The sequence below is a fragment of the Eretmochelys imbricata genome, chromosome 2, assembly GCF_965152235.1.
Source record: "Eretmochelys imbricata isolate rEreImb1 chromosome 2, rEreImb1.hap1, whole genome shotgun sequence".
In the NCBI taxonomy this organism is placed as follows: domain Eukaryota; kingdom Metazoa; phylum Chordata; order Testudines; family Cheloniidae; genus Eretmochelys; species Eretmochelys imbricata.
The window spans coordinates 160,953,449-160,969,247 of NC_135573.1; the positions used below are offsets into that span (position 1 = coordinate 160,953,449).

At 42.6% G+C, this 15,799-nt stretch overlaps 1 long non-coding RNA gene across 1 annotated transcript in view; it reads left to right on the forward strand.

Moving 5' to 3' along the window:
- The first annotated feature begins 11,389 nt into the window (after positions 1–11,389).
- The window catches only part of LOC144261409 (uncharacterized), a 276,825-nt gene continuing 272,415 nt past the window's right edge, over positions 11,390–15,799 (forward strand). The window contains exon 1 of the long non-coding RNA XR_013345260.1: positions 11,390–11,576. This is a non-coding gene — a long non-coding RNA (uncharacterized LOC144261409). The remainder of the gene's footprint in view (positions 11,577–15,799) is intronic.

The following is a 15,799-nucleotide window of genomic DNA, read 5'->3' on the forward strand; positions in this document are numbered from 1 at the left end:
TGCAGAGAAGAGCCACAAAAATGATTAAAGGGCTGGCAACTGTGTCTTACAGTGACAATCTTAAGAAGCTCAATCTGATTAATTTATCAAAAAGATGATGGAAAGGTGATTTGACTACAGTGTAGAAGTACATTCAACAGGAGAAAAAATACCAGGTACTCAATGGCTCTTTAATATAGCAGAAAAAGGCATAACAAGAATCAATGGCTACATGCTGAAGCCAGATTCACTCAAATTAGAAATATGGCACAATTTTTTAGCAGTGAGGGTGATAAGCAATTAGAACAAACTAGCAAGGGAAGAGGTGGTCTTCAGATTCAGACTCAGTGCCCAGTGGTGCCCAAACTTTTCCTCACGCCTTCCCCTTACCAGTAGTGGAATGGGTCCGTGCCCCCACTTCACTCCCCATCACTGCACAGTTGGCTCAGCAGAGGAGCTTTGGCTGCAGGACAGAACTCAGGAAGGAGGAGGACTTGGTGCTAGAGGCAGAGCTGGCCTGGGGGTGAAGAGGGAATGAGGGCAGAACTGGGCTGGGGGCAGAGCAGGGGGTGGAGTGGAGCTGTAGCTGGGGATGGAGTAGAGCTGGATGGTGCTCCCTCCCTGCCCCCTGTGCCCCTCCCTAGAGTGGTGCGCCCCACAGTTTGGGGAGCACTGCTTTAGCCAGTCACAAGTTATTGATTCAATGCTGGAGCAACTGAATGAAATTCTATAGCATTTATTACACAGGAGGTCAGGCTAGATAATATAATGGTTTGCCTTAAACTCCATGGGTTGGTTTATATATAAAAATATTTTTTGGAATTGTGACTACTAACTAAACCATGACAGTAAATGACACTGCTACTCCAATTTATATTTTGTAAAGTTACCCAAAGGCCTGATTCTAAAGGAGGGCTAGCATGTGCAACTCCATTGACTTAATTTATACTTGCAGTATAAGCAATTTTTATTGGGTATATACTTCCCAGAATGGGAACCTCAACAACCTTAATACCTCCCAAAATCAGCTAGTAAGTTTTCACCATATTTAGGAGTTGTATTTTTCCCTGAGCTTTGTGTTTTGAGGCATTTTTGTGTCTTATACAGCCTCAAGGACACTATCCACACTGACCAAATAATGTTTTTTGTAAAGCTTGAAAAGTAGATATCCTTTCCAAAAGAACCCGAGGAAATTGATTTTTAAAATAGTGAGGTGGCCACATGAAATGCCATGTTTTTGGCATTGTAGTAATGTACAAATGTACTCATTTTTGGTAAGCATAGTTTGCATTCAATGCCAAATTTGAGTTTGGAGTGTTACAAACAGAACATTGCTGGATCATATTAAAGAAGTTCTGTATTAAAATCACAAATGAGTTTGATTCCCCATAGTTTAAATTCCAGAGTATTACTAATTAAGAGATCTCTTGGTTTTTGGTACTGTTTCTCTCCCTCTATGTGTGAAACCTGCAAGCTGCTAATTGCGTTAGTACATTCTAAGACAGAGTCTGTTCTCAAAGCAATTCACACAGAGAGAGACTCAAAGCAATACTCTGTAACAACAGAAACAGCACCCAGAGACTCCCCGCCCTTTTGTTGTATTAACAATTGTGATTAAAATAGAGCTAGAGGATGTATGTGGATGGATGCTTGGTGTGGATAATAACTGAATGATCAGGGAGGTGTTAGCCTAAGAATCCAGTGTCCACAGGCTGAAGAAGGCGTCAATTGGAAATAACCAGAGGACCCCCGGAGGGCAGACTGGAATCCACCCAACAGCCTCAAGAATGGGAGAACCAAAGAACAAGATAACATCTAGCAGCACAGAGCCGTCAGGAATGTGCTATCTGCTGATTGATTCAGCAACAGCATGATGAAGCAATTCCCATAGACTGGCCTAGGAAGAAATTCCTATAAAAATAGACTCTAAAAAGTGAGAACTTTGGGGAGTCTAATTCTGCAAACCAACTTCCAGGAGCATCAGATGAGCATCTGACAAGGCCCTGCTCCCTCCTCATGTCCAGGCCACCTGGCCAGTGGCTTGGCATGAGCAACTCTAAGGCTGGTAAGTATGATAACAACCTTGAAGAACCTCTGTGTGTGTGTGTGTGTGTGTGTATGAATGAATGAATGTGTGAATAAATATGAGATTGAATGGAATGTTATAACTATAACTAACTGCTTACTATGATTCTTTCTGTATTCACAATAAATGTGGTATTTTGCCTTTTTCCCTTTAATAAGATCCTGCTGGTTTTTATTTTATTGGTATAACAACATGACAGGCTATAAAGCCCCTTACTTGTTTACTTTCTATTTGAGAAGCTCTTTCTAAGCTTTACTTCCACTCCTAATTGGAGTAGCAGTGGCTGACGAGGTGTTTGGGGGGCAGGGGGGAATTTCTGATTTTTTTTATTTGTATATTATGCAAAGAAGAAAGAATGATATACTTGTTGTACAAAGTTTTCTACAAATTACCATCCCACTCTGCAAAAACTAAATTGCACCATATCCTTGATAACAGACATTTGCTAAGTTACCTGGATGGATAATAAATGCCGTATACATACATGGAATTATTAAAGAACACACTCCATGACTATTGTGCACTTTTCTGTCAGTTGTTTACTCAGCTAAGAGACACCCTCAACCTTGATATCAATGGAAATTCCTGGAAGGATGCAGATAGCGTGTATAGAATAGAACTTTCCTTTTCTCAGTATTTGCAACTGTATGTGAGGAGCATGTTCTGTAACAGCATTCGCTGTGCATAAGTGGAGGGTAACTTATGCAAATACTTGCAAGACTGTGCCCTGCCATTCTTGGGCAAATGCTTCTGCATGATGTAGCCTGCAACCTCAAAAAGAGGCTGCCTCTAATTTCACATATGTCCTGTATGTTTTTTAATAAAATATTGAAGTCTTTCTCACTGGCACCATTCAGTTGTAAATGGTTAAAAATAAAAACACTGATATAAAAGAAAGACCAAGATTACACAAATCTCTGAGAAACAATATTTTTACCACACATAATTATTATACAATGTGCTTGATCCTATCCAAAAAGTTCCTGCAAAGGACATGTGTTATATATATATAAAAAAAAGCAGAGAACAAACAGGGGATGCATGGAGAAAAGCACAGGTTGGAGTAATATTTTTTTCTGTTAAATCACAGCTTGGTGAAAGAGATGAGATATTAAGAGGGGTATTAATGTGGAGGAGGTGTTGGCATAGGGAGATCACTCAGTGCAGAGTGGACATGATTTTGATTTGCCACTTGCCTTTCTCCTCACCCTCCATTCCCTTGGTTTCCTTTTTCCTTTATACCCAAACTTTTTCCTTGATAAAAGCTTTTTATTTTAATTTAAACGTAATTCCTGTAAATGATTGGAAGCTGTCCAGCATATCTGCACTAATGCTGGAGAGGGCTGGAACCCCAGAGCACGGACACAGGATGAGTCACACACAGTCAGGGATGAGAGAGCTGGTGGGTTCACATGAGAAACTGTTGCACCATAAAGCTTGGCCCCTTCCCATTTGTTCTCAGGTCTAGGAAACTTTCAGTGCATCCCTTTCAGTGTAGAAAGGGTCAAGGAGACAGGAACCAGCCTCAAAGGTTCAGCTAACATGTTAAGGACAAGGATGTGAATGCTCTTATTTTTGGAAAGCTAAATCAAAATACAACACTTAATCCGAAGAAACAGCATCCATGCTCTGACTGAAACTACAAAAGATGTGAATTCAACCTGCTTTCAGTATATGTTTGAGTGTAGCCCAGCCCCCAAGGAGCCAATACCTGTGCTGTTTAGGGCTGTGTAACCAAAGGCAACAACTTAATGCACTGGAGAGGCAATATCCTGCCAATTTCCATATAGTTGGATGGAAACAAGGCTAACCCTGCCTTTAACTTATTCAACCTCCCCTGTCATTCTCCCCTGAAGCCTTACTGTGTAGCATAGTGGCTTGGGCATGGGCCTAGGACTTCAGGAGAACTAAGTTCTATTCCTGGTTCTGGCATCCTGGGTGATCTCAGACAAATCACTTCACCTCTGAGCCTCAGTTTCCGCATCTGTAAAACACTGATTATAATAATAGTGATCTCTTTTGTGAAGTGCTTCAATAGCTGATGAGGAGCACTCAATGATGTGGTTAACACTGATGGCAATATATGTAAAAGTACTCACCCCCCAAACAGTTCATCCTGTGTACAGTAATCAAATACACTGACAGATTTTGAGCAACCAGGACTGTATCCAGCAGCTCTTTCTGCCTAGTTGAACATTTTCCCCTAGCTCTAATCTACCTGTATTTCTTTCTTTCTCTCATTGTGCAGTTTAGAAAATGTATTATTGGTATTACAGCACTCATTTTGACTGGGAGAAAGGGACTATTCAAAGTAATGTTATCTGGAAACACAATAAATCCTGATTACTGCAGTGACATCCCATTCAGAATGTGCTCCAGGCACTAGTATGGCATCTACTTTATATCTAAGTGTATCAACTTCGTGACAGAACCTGCTGTCCTTTTCTCAGGGGCTCCTGAGTTAAACTAACACTGTTGTGAGAGAGGATAAGTTTGCATATTTATAGGGATGTTTAAGTTTATTGGAGTGTGGAATCAGCCACCCTTAAATAAAAGAGATACTGTCAACTTAAATCTAGGCCAACATTAACATCTTGTATAAACAAGCTGTAAAAAATTAAACCTGATAGAAAAAATTCAGTGTAACCAGTTATTTTTAAATCCATAAATATTCCCCTGCACTATCTGAAATCCAAATACTGAAGTATGGAGAATCTGACAGTGAAAGTGAACAGAAACCAAAGTGGAAGTGAATCGATTGATTGCTTTTTATTGTCCAAAATGAGGAAGACAATAAATAAAAACACTTTCCCTTTTAATAATCCCAGGTGGTATGGGGGGAGGAGAAACCTGGCCATCATTGCTGTTATTCAGACAGGGGGAAGGAAGGGCATTCTTCATGCAGCCCGATGGGAGGGGGTTTCCATTGCTACTGTTTGGGCATCTAAGGTGATGTGGAGATGCCTATCCTCTCCTCCTATAGCTGGGGACCCCCTGTGGGGTCTCCTGTAATCCTTGCTAAGGTGGTAGGGCATAGAATACTCATACAATCACACACATAGAGGTCCCATTCCCCACAGATGTTGTAACAGTGCTGCCAGCCAATGGCTACTCTCAGCATCTTATAGCCATTCTTCCTTGCTCAGTCTTTCTGTTTGTTTGTCAACACTAAATGCATCCTGCCAGTAATCTCCTCCCACCAGTTCCTGTCTTCACCTTTTCTGCTCCTTTCATGCTCTACTCCTGGGGGAATTCTGTGCCAATGCAGAATTTAGCAGAATTCCTTGTTTCCCACACAGAATTTCTGGATGTCACGAGGGGCCACTGGACTCTGTAGAGCCCAGCTCGCAGTGAGCAGAGCACCCAGCCTGGAGGGGCTGGAGGCTGCATGCTCATTGATCTTCATTCACCCAGGGACAGGAGAGGGACTGGGAGACCCACCCAGCTTTGGCAAAGGGTGAGGAAGAGCAGAGCTGTACCACACCATGTCCCCTGGCAGAACAGTAAAGAAGTTAAGTGGAGTAAAGGCTCTGTGGGTGCTGGTATCTGGGCTGGGGGCTGCCTCATGGCTGGTCTCTGTGGGAAGGGGGAGGGCTGGTGTTTGGGCAGCTGGTGTCTGGGGGCTACCCCGCTGCTGGGCTCTGGAGGGGAGGGGGATGCTGGTGTCTGGGCCGGGGGGAGGAGTGTGTGGATGTCTGGGTTGCGGGGGTGCCTCATGGCTCGGCTCCGGGGGGAGGAGGGTGCTGGTGTCTGGGGTAGGGGAGTGCCCTGCAGCTGGGCTCTGGGAGGATGGGAGTGCAGATGTCTGGGCTCTGGGCGCCCCACACAGCCCCCTCCAGCACCCACCAACTGGAACTGGGTTGTTGTAGGGGTTTCTTTAACTCTCTACTCCTGACAGAATCTTTTTTGATGTTCTCTGTTTTGTTGATATACTTGTTGACAGGTATTTTGAAATAAATTACCCAAATAATTGAAACTGGAGTGATGGTATTGTGTTATTTTGATAAATAAAATACACAGAATTTTGCAGAGTTATAAAATATTGTGTGCAGACTTTTAATTTTTTGGTGAAGAATTCCCCCAGGAGTAATGCTCTCAGGCACGTGCATACTTCCTGCATGCCTGGGAGCTGTCCTAGGCATATTAGGAGAATGTGGTGGTTAGAGAGCTGACTCCATCACAGGTGTGAAAAAAGCTGTAGGGTAAATGCTTTGTGTCTGTCTTAGCACAGGATCCCGCAGAATATATGACTGGCACCCATTGCTTTCGTTTAGTTGGCTAGAATATAGCATGAAAGGAATATTCCCTATACATACAGGATGCTGTAGAGCAATGGACTGCTAGTGCAATCCTGATATCTAATGCATTTTAAGAATGCCTAGTTCAATCTTTGATCATTCTACTTTAATTCAACAGGTGTATTAAGGGGATTGGGAACAAGTGGCCTAGCCCAAATTTGGGGTGATCACTCTCGTCATCTAAAACTAAATGGCATAGTAATCCAAACAGGGGATATGAAAATGTGTTAATTGCTTATTAGCCTTCTGATCTGCAGCGATTCTACCCAACCAAGGAGCTGATCTAGAGGAGCTTGCCTGCATACATCATGGCATGATCCAGGGAGCCTGATGAAAACAGCTAATGTGTGACACTTGGCATTGTGTGTCACGTGCAAAGCAGGGATCAGAGGACTTTCTTGCTGGGAGAAGCACTTGTTCCACGTTCATGGCCCTATGTGCCTGCAGTTGCTAGCTCCAACATTTATGGCAATTGGGCCATTTAATAGATACTGTGAATAGGTTTAAAGTGGTGCTGCTTTTCCATGAAAAATCAATCACATGGAACATCCTCAGACAGCATCGGTGAAGTGCATCATTGCAAGCATTAACCAGGCAATAAGTGTCTCCTGAAGAGAAGTGTCTGGAGTAATGCCCCTCTGTAGCTAGGAAGCTAAAGGCTGCTGTTACCTTGACAACTGTAGACCGGACATGATTCATCCTTGTCTGAATCTAAATCCTATTGTAATTCTTGGCACAGATCACAAACTGTCAGTTTATCATGTCTATATCTGTGGAACACCTCTTCTTCAATGATTGTGAGAAATTAGTGTTTTGGGTGGACTTCTTTCCAGGCTTAAGGTGCAATGAAGAATGATAGCCCTGTGCTTAGGTCACAAGCCTGGGACTTAAGAGCTCTAAGTTCAATTCTTGGCTCTGCCACAGGCTTCTTGTGCAATTTTTGGCAAGTCATGTTATCTATCAGTGCCTCAGTTTCCAATCTATAAAATAGGGACAATAATACTTCCTCATGTCACAAGGAACGGTGAGGCTAAATCAGTGTTTGTGACACTCTGAGATACTATGGTAATGGTGCCTTGCAAGTACCTAGACAGACGGAAGTAAGAAAGTGATTGATTTCCTTTTTAGAGCTTTTTCTGCATTCATCCCTTCCTCCACACCCAGAAGAATATTATGCTTCTCCCAGGGATCAGCATACGGGAGGGTGGCTGCCTGGAAGGAAGTGTAGGCTTTACTGTTTAATCATGATTTTCACTTAAGGAAGGCTGCCCTCACAACCGCTTGATTAGTTATATTTTTAAATCCTACCGCTTCTAAAATGGTTGAGGATCCCTTATAACCAGACTTCTAATGATAGTGGCTGGCCCTTGTGCAGTGACTGGCAAGCTTAGGGTTAAAACGCTCTCTCATACTTGCAGAAACCTCACAGCTGCCAGCTATTAGCCTTGGCAGCAGCCTTCTCCTCAAGAAACTGATGCTAGCTCATCACAGTTAATTGTCAGCAGCACCTGAGTTCCCTAGATGCTGGAGATACAAACCCAGCAAGGAGAGCCTTAAATGCCAGATATGCTGGTTTCTTAGTAGATCCCAAGGAAGTATGATTTCCTAACCTCTCCCCCCCCCGGGGAAACATTCATGTAATGTTCAGGACTAAACAGAGTGGGCACACTCCTTTCTTCTCTAAAAACAGTTTGTTGTTTTCTCAACACCTGAACTCTCATCCTTCCTTTTAAGAGACCCCTTAAAAACCACAGGACTACCAGATGTTCAAAGAGTTCACCAAAAAAAAAAAAAATGTAATTTCCGATGATACAAGGAACTATCTTTTTCATTATAGACAAGTTCTCATTAGATGGAAACTATAAATAATGCATGTGGAATATTGCTCCCTGATGTTCTTTGTCAGTCTTGGATTCCTGGGGAGTGGAGCTATTTTCTCAGGTTTCCCTTAGACGTGGTTTAAGTTAAATGTGAAGCCTGATGCTGGATTTTTCTTCCTGTTACTTTGGGGTGCCTGACATGCTAATGTTGTGATCATCTCTGATGTATGCATGTATTTGCTCTGAAAGGCATTTTTGTAACTGCAGATACTTTTAATGTAGAACTTTTGTTTTCCTTAGGACAAATATATGTGTGTGGGAGAAGTATACTGGTGCTTTCCCTACAGTCACATTTTATAATGGTCTCTCCTGTTCACCTCACTCCCACCTCTTCAGATTTGCTGTTGCATAATTATATTCTCATCTTGGTGTCCCACTGCTGATGAAGGAGGGGAGAAGCCACCTATCTGTTTCAGAGAGAAAGAATATGAATTTTAATTTAGCTCCAACATAGCTTCTTTCCTGGGTGTCAGCCCATTTCTATCATTACAGAGTGTGACCTATACCCTGTGAATAAGAGGATTAGCAGAAACGGAGGTGTTTCACCACTCAAGCTGTCTGAGAGCTTCCCATGCTCTGCAGCAGTGTGAAAAAGATGCCAAGAACAGAATTGCAGTTGCAGAAGCCAAATGTACATTTCAAATCACGTAAATTAACAAATAGCAACAGCCTGGGTCTCTGAAATATATGAAAGGCTGTTCACTGAAGATCTATGAAATACTAGATTGTCAGTAACATAAAAAACCAACATTTTACTTAAAGAAAAGCCAAAAAGCAAAACCTTGAGCCCCTGTAAGCAGGTTACTGTATACCCCAGAGCAGAATTTGCCACAGAATCTACCCCCTATTACAGAGCTGAGTTCAGAAGGGAAGGTCTTGCTTTCCCAAAATAGAACCTTTCTAGCATTTATGGCTACTAAAATCACCTTGAAAATGGAATGCAGAGCAAAGTGGTACACTAATGTCTACCGGCAGCCAGACCCAATAGGTGGGTACTGCCCCAGTCAGTGCCTGGTGGTTGAACTTGAACTTGAGATCAAGGTCAACATTCCTACCTCCTGCACTTGTGGGTCACTTTAGCAGAGACATCGAGTTTTGACCCCTAAAACGGTCTCCTATCCCTCCTCAGGTGCCAAAGGCTCCAGCTTCGCGCTGATGACTTCTTGTGGTGCATCGTCCCCCAGCGCCATTTTTGGCAGACCGGCCACTGCAGGGGAGAGCCGTGGAAAACAGGGCGAGGGGCGGGGGTGTACGTGCATAGTGTGGGACCGAGGGTAGGACGGATTGTCCCGTTCACTAACAGCCTCTTTTTCTCGCTGGCAATCCTGCAACAGCTCCACTGAAACGTGCGGTGGGCAGAGGGCTGGCTGCTGCCGGGCGTGGGCTGGGCTTGCCGTGGAGCATTGCGGGTGCTGCCCGGCTGTGCGCGGGGAGTTTTCTCCCCTGCCCCCGGGGGGGAGTCTCGGAATGCACCGAACAGCAGCCGAGGGCAGGTTCGCCTCAGGCGATTTCTGACCGGGCTATGCTACATCTTCCTCTTCGCGCTCTGATCGCTGCGGGGAGCTTCTTGTTTGACTTCCCAGGGGGGGTCCTAGCCGCCTGGAGCTCCCTGGGAGCGTCCCCTGGACACTGCGCACACATCCTGTTGCTGGGGAATGGCATCCCACAGCAGCGTTCAGTGCTTGTTGTATTTGGCGGGAACTCCCCGCCCGGCGCATTAGTCCAGCTAGGATTCCCCCCCACGCCACCTCGTTCATCGGAGGCGGAGCTCTGGCGGGTTTGTGTCAGAAAGACACTCCGGGAGAGCTTCCGCCTGTCTGGTCTCTGGTGACGGGGTCTGCTCTATTCGGGTTTGTTAGACTGAGCAGAAGTTTTGCTAGTCCCCATTGGAAATCTTTTATTCAGCCATTGCAACTACTGCTCCTCCCAGGTCTGCGTCCCCGTGAGGGGACGGCGCTGGGTGTCGCTCGTGATGAGGGAAAATCCTCTCGGATTTATTTTCGGTGTCTACTTTCCTGATGAACCTGTTGCCAACTCCGGGATTTAATCTCCTGTCTCAAGAACTCGTGTGGATGTATATTACACTGCACTTCTGTACATGCTAGGCTCTGATCGGACACATTTCACCTCTTCCCCTTCCCCTCCCCATGCAAGTTGAGTCTATTACTCAGGACAATGACTTTTGTGCACCATAGGCTGCTAAGTGAAAAGAAAATGAGCCAGGTGTGACAGAGAAATGATCCTCTTTCGCATCTGTGCGCACCCTTCCAACCGCCTGCGTTGTAGGCACAGACGTAATTTTGGGATCCACCCTGCAACTGCAGTCACTTGTTACTAATTTCTGAATGATTTAGTCTGCCAGTTTGAAAAGTAGCTGGTTTGCGGAGGAGGGAAGGATTAACACTCCTTGTGGCTCATAAACACTGATCAAAACTCAGTCCCTTCTCTTTATGCCCTTCTTCTGCTCCTATCATTGACATCCACTTCTTACGGCTCAGCTCTTACCTAGGACAGCCTCTTATGGATCAGCAAGCAGACATCCTTCTTCTTACTGGGTGGTGTGACGGCAGCTGAGAACAGTTTGTGTGACCCAAATTATGAAATGCCATTGAGCTAATGAAAGCAGAACTCAAGACGACTCGGCCGAGTTAGCTGCAGGCTACAGCAAGACCATTATAAAAATAAAAAATCACAAAGTCGTTTGTTGTACAGGCTGCTTGAAGTGGTCTGAACTGAGGATGGAGATGTGGGAAGGAATAGGTTCAGGGCAATGTGCTTGGCGTTCTCGGTCTTTGTCACTTTCCTTTCAACCTTCCATGTAAAGGCTCGAGTTAAACAACTCCAATGCTGCTACTTAAAAGATGGGGGAGGGGGAGAACCATGCGTAACAACGGCCAATAATATCTTGTACAAGCTTCAGGAAGGACAAGACCAGCTCAAAAAGTGGGTGGTTTAGATAAGAACCAAAGCGTGATTTTTGTCAACAAATGACGACGGGGGGGAAGAGCCAGCTGTTCCAGGTGGCGTAGCGGGATAAGAAATCTCATGCTGAGAGACGTTATATGGCTGGGCAATTCATCATGAGAACGGATAACTTTATTACAGGAAAGTCGCAAAGACTTCCTGGTGCAAGCATGAGCCCAAGCTCGGAAATGAGGGTGAACGATCTCTTGCTAATAAAGAAAAAATATGAACTAGCTGCTGAAAGTTGTGGCTATTTACCGTAATTAGGGAAGTGTAAGAAGACAATTTAGGGAAGTCCAGTTTACCATCATGAGGAACCTACTTTATCAATTTAGCTAAAGACAGAGTTCTGCAAAGTTTTTCCAACTGGTAAGTAAACTATTATAAAAGAGGAAGCCCAGAAGGTAGGTAGGGGTAGGTGTGTGTGTATTGCTTGGAAGACTTGCCATCTAATATTAATGAATTATTGCACAGATTCACAACTTGGTTAATTTAATTACATGGCCCACTAACATCAGACAAATGCATACACTCAGGTTCAATGTAATCTTCACTAACCTTAAAATAATAACAGACCTCAACTATCTGAATTTAAAAAAAAAAAAAATTAAAACCTGCAACTATGATCAGAAAATGGAAGCTTAGTTAACAAGAGCCTCAGTATAACAATGTTGCTCAATTAGGAGATGGACACTCTGAGTGAGTAGCTTATGTAAATCATTGCTCCAAGTGAAAAATCAAATGAGGAGAAGTCAAGGGTAGAAGAGTGATTAAACATGCTTAAAATGAATTGTGAATATATTACCACAGCGAAGCTTGAGAGACATTTGTGAAACTCTTCTAAAAATGTAGATGGTAGACCAGAAAGTTGATGATAGCTATGCTCAGACAATGCTGAGAACAGTTAGCTGATAACATAGTCAATTGAGGTTAAGCTACATTATTCATCTTGTAATACTGATCTGGAACCATGTCTGAATGGCTTAGTTCAGTACTTTGGAAGCATATGGCGCTAGGCGTAGTCTAGACCACAACTATCTGAATGGAGAATTTAATTGTGATGAAGGTACACTTATTTAGATGTGTGGGTGGGCGAGATTCTGTGGCCTGCAATGTGCAGGAGGTCTGACTAGAGTATCATGATGGTTCCTTCTGATGTTAAAGGCTATGAATCTCTCTGTAAGGCCTTCTTGTTTGTGATTGTTCCATTTGTACAATTGCTTCCACATTTCTCAGACCCATTGGAATTCCTTTGTCACTGAGCCATGTCTGTCTTTGGCAGGCTGCACATTATGCAGACTCTCATTGTGGTGTCAATCACTGTCCTCTCCGCTCACAAGTAAACATTACTTCCACTCCATTCAGATCCTCAAAAGCTTTGCAATATGATGTTTGGCACATCTTGGTTACTGAGGCAGTCCTGAAAAATCACTTAGGTATGTATCTACCAAAAGGGAAGAAGAAGGAACTGAGTTTCTATGTTGAGCCTGACCTGCCAAAACATTTGGCTTGCATCCAAAACTGAAAATACTGTTGTATTTTGAAAGTTAGACATAAGATACAATTTTTAAAAGCATCTAAATGACTTAGGAACCCAAGCCCCAGTCAGGCACTTAAAATTTTCAAAATGACTTGAGTGACTTATCCATTACCTCCTAACTGTTCTTATGGGTAGCACTTGTGTTTAGTCTATACAAATCTTTAACTTGTTGGATTTTATTATGGTGGCTATTCTATTAATCCAATCTGCTGCTATCTGACCTTGCTCAATAATCTTCCTCTTATTATCCAGAAAAGCTCAGGTTTTATTTCTCAGTGTTAATAGAACTTTATGTGGCACATATTTGTAATTTTATCCTTAATGAGTATCTTAATCTGTTAAACACCATATGTCTCTTTCCATCCTGTTCCATACATTTTCATTTGCCGGTTGCCTTTCCATGGCTGCTTAGATTGCACTTCTGTGGTGCTTCCTAGGAGTCCAGGTTGTTCACTACCACCTGCCCTTAGCATGAGGAAGCCTTGTCGGTGCCTGCCAGGGGTCAGCTACCCATCTTCACCAGCCATAGGCAGCATATATTCCCCTCTAGATATATGCAGGATATAATAATTTTATATAGCACTTTCTCATCAGTAGATCTCAAACCACTTCACAATCTATTTATCATTACAACACCCCTGCAAGGTAGGGAAGTACTACTATCCCCATATTTTTTATTTATTTATTTATTTATTTTTAAACATGTGGGAACAGAGGCTAAGTGATTTTTGTCCAAGGTCCCACAGGAAATCTGTGGTAGTATTGAACCAGGTCTCCTATGTCCTAGGCTGGTTCCCCAACCATAGAACCATTTTCTCATAGAACCTTCCTTAGGCAACTACTTAAGTGACTGGCAAATATCAGATTCCTAGCAGTGATAGCTTTTAACTGAGGTTACAAGTAAATAGTACTGGAAACCTTCAATACCTTCAGAACTTAATTTGTGCTGGGGCTTGCTGGGACTCAGCTCTGACATGTCTTTTCATGCCAGGGCACAGCCGAGCACCTCTTCTGTTAGTGGTGTATGGGGAAGAGACCTTGCTCATATGGTGCGTGGAAAACACTGTTGTTGTTGCTTGAGCCCTGGCACCTCTTTCTTTACAAATTTAAGCACTGTGAAAGTAACTTGCTTTTTGAAGGCCTAGTCTCTCTCTTCCCCTCCCCCCACTTGATTGCACCAAAAAACCTTATTCCTTGAGAAAATAACTTGATTCACTGGCTACTGCTAAGGAGGGCCATTTATTCAGTACCTTTGCACTTAGTACATAATTTCTCACAGTGTATCTATATAAAAATCTTAAATCCTGAATTAACTATATAAAAAACAATTAAGTACTTAAAGGCCATGTTTGGCACTAATCTACAGGAAATGACAAGCTGTCATCCATTCATTTTTTCTCCTGAGTGCAGGCCAACATTATCTTCAAAATCCTGCATGCTCTCAGGTCTCTCCCTAGTCAGAGCCCCAAAATGAATTTCCCCCCATGTGGAATGCCCAAAACACCCAAGATTTGGATGTCTGTCTTGGATTAGAGATGGAGAAAGTTGAGGCTCCCAGATGGATTTCAGCAACAGTGAGTGCAGCCTGCTGGATGACGAGTACTTATCCAGAAAGCCTTAGAACAGATTCATTGTTGGCTAAAGAATAGGGCTGAGGTACAGGGCCTTATCCAATACCCGTTGAAGGCAAAGGGAATCTTTATATTGGCTTCAATGTGAGTTGAAACATGCCTCAGGTGCATTGATTTCTTTTTTTTTTCTGAGCAGGTTTGGCCATTTCTAATAATACCCTTTTCCCATAGCCATAGTAAAGATGCTATAGAAATGGGCAGGAGAAATCAAGTAAATTTTCCTGCTAATAAGATGGTCACAGCTGTTACTAAAACAGGCACAATTTAGAGTTGTTTGTGTGTATATAATGTCTTCTGCAGTTTCCACGGTATGCATCCGATGAAGTGAGCTGTAGCTCACGAAAGCTCATGCTCAAATAAATTGGTTAGTCTCTAAGGTGCCACAAGTACTCCTTTTCTTTTTGCGAATACAGACTAACACGGCTGTTACTCTGAAAGGCTTCTAAGCTGTAAATTGTGCTGATTTGTGTCTCAGCCCAGTGCGTGTGTGTAAAATAATTCATCATTACTTAATAAATGTGAAAGCTTTTTTTAAATAACACACACATAAATGTTAATTATACTGTTGTTCAGAATGACTCCACTACTCTGGTGAATGAGGTCAAACACAACACATTTCTTTAATACTATACAACCTAGCTTACAACTGTCGTATCTTATTCCAAAGGTAGAAAGCTAAAATTAAACCCACCTGTAAGAAGTAATCATTAAAGTACTGTATTATTGCCTTTGTATTACTTATAGTGTTACAGAAACCTAGTGCTAATATTCATTCTTAGCTGCTTCTTCAAGAAAACTTAAACAGGGTATTAATCCAGATGATTTTTCTCTTTGACTCTGATATTTTTTGAGCTTTAAGGATTAGTTTCTAAGTTTAAGCAGAGGGCAAAGTAATTCTCTCACCATATTTTGGATGAATGATGGTTATCTTGGAATAAAATTTGTTTCACAGACATTCATAACTGAGCTGGTTAATAATTCAGCAGTTAACACCTGAACTGAGTTGTGTTTTAAAGCAAAGCTTGATGGATAAGCTACACTGAAACACTAGGAAATGAAATAGAGGCATAGAGAAGTTCCAGGGATATTCTAAAACATGAGAACAACAGTGATCAAATGGTTAGATTATTGCCAACACATTGCTTTTGCTGATATTACCTTTTATGTGTTCATTTGTTTTTTAATATAGGGAATGGAGACTGTCTTTAAGGTTCAACATTTTAAACAACATTTAGTTTAACATTAAGATTTGACATTTTAGTATTAATGAAAGGTGCTAAATTGAAAGCCCTGGAGATCAGTCCACCTACCCAACAAAGACAGTATGAACAATGCAATGCAAGCTTTGTCACATGGACTGCAGATAGGCATCAGTCTTGACTTGGAGGTACTACAGTGAAGGCAAGAGGGCAATGTAACCT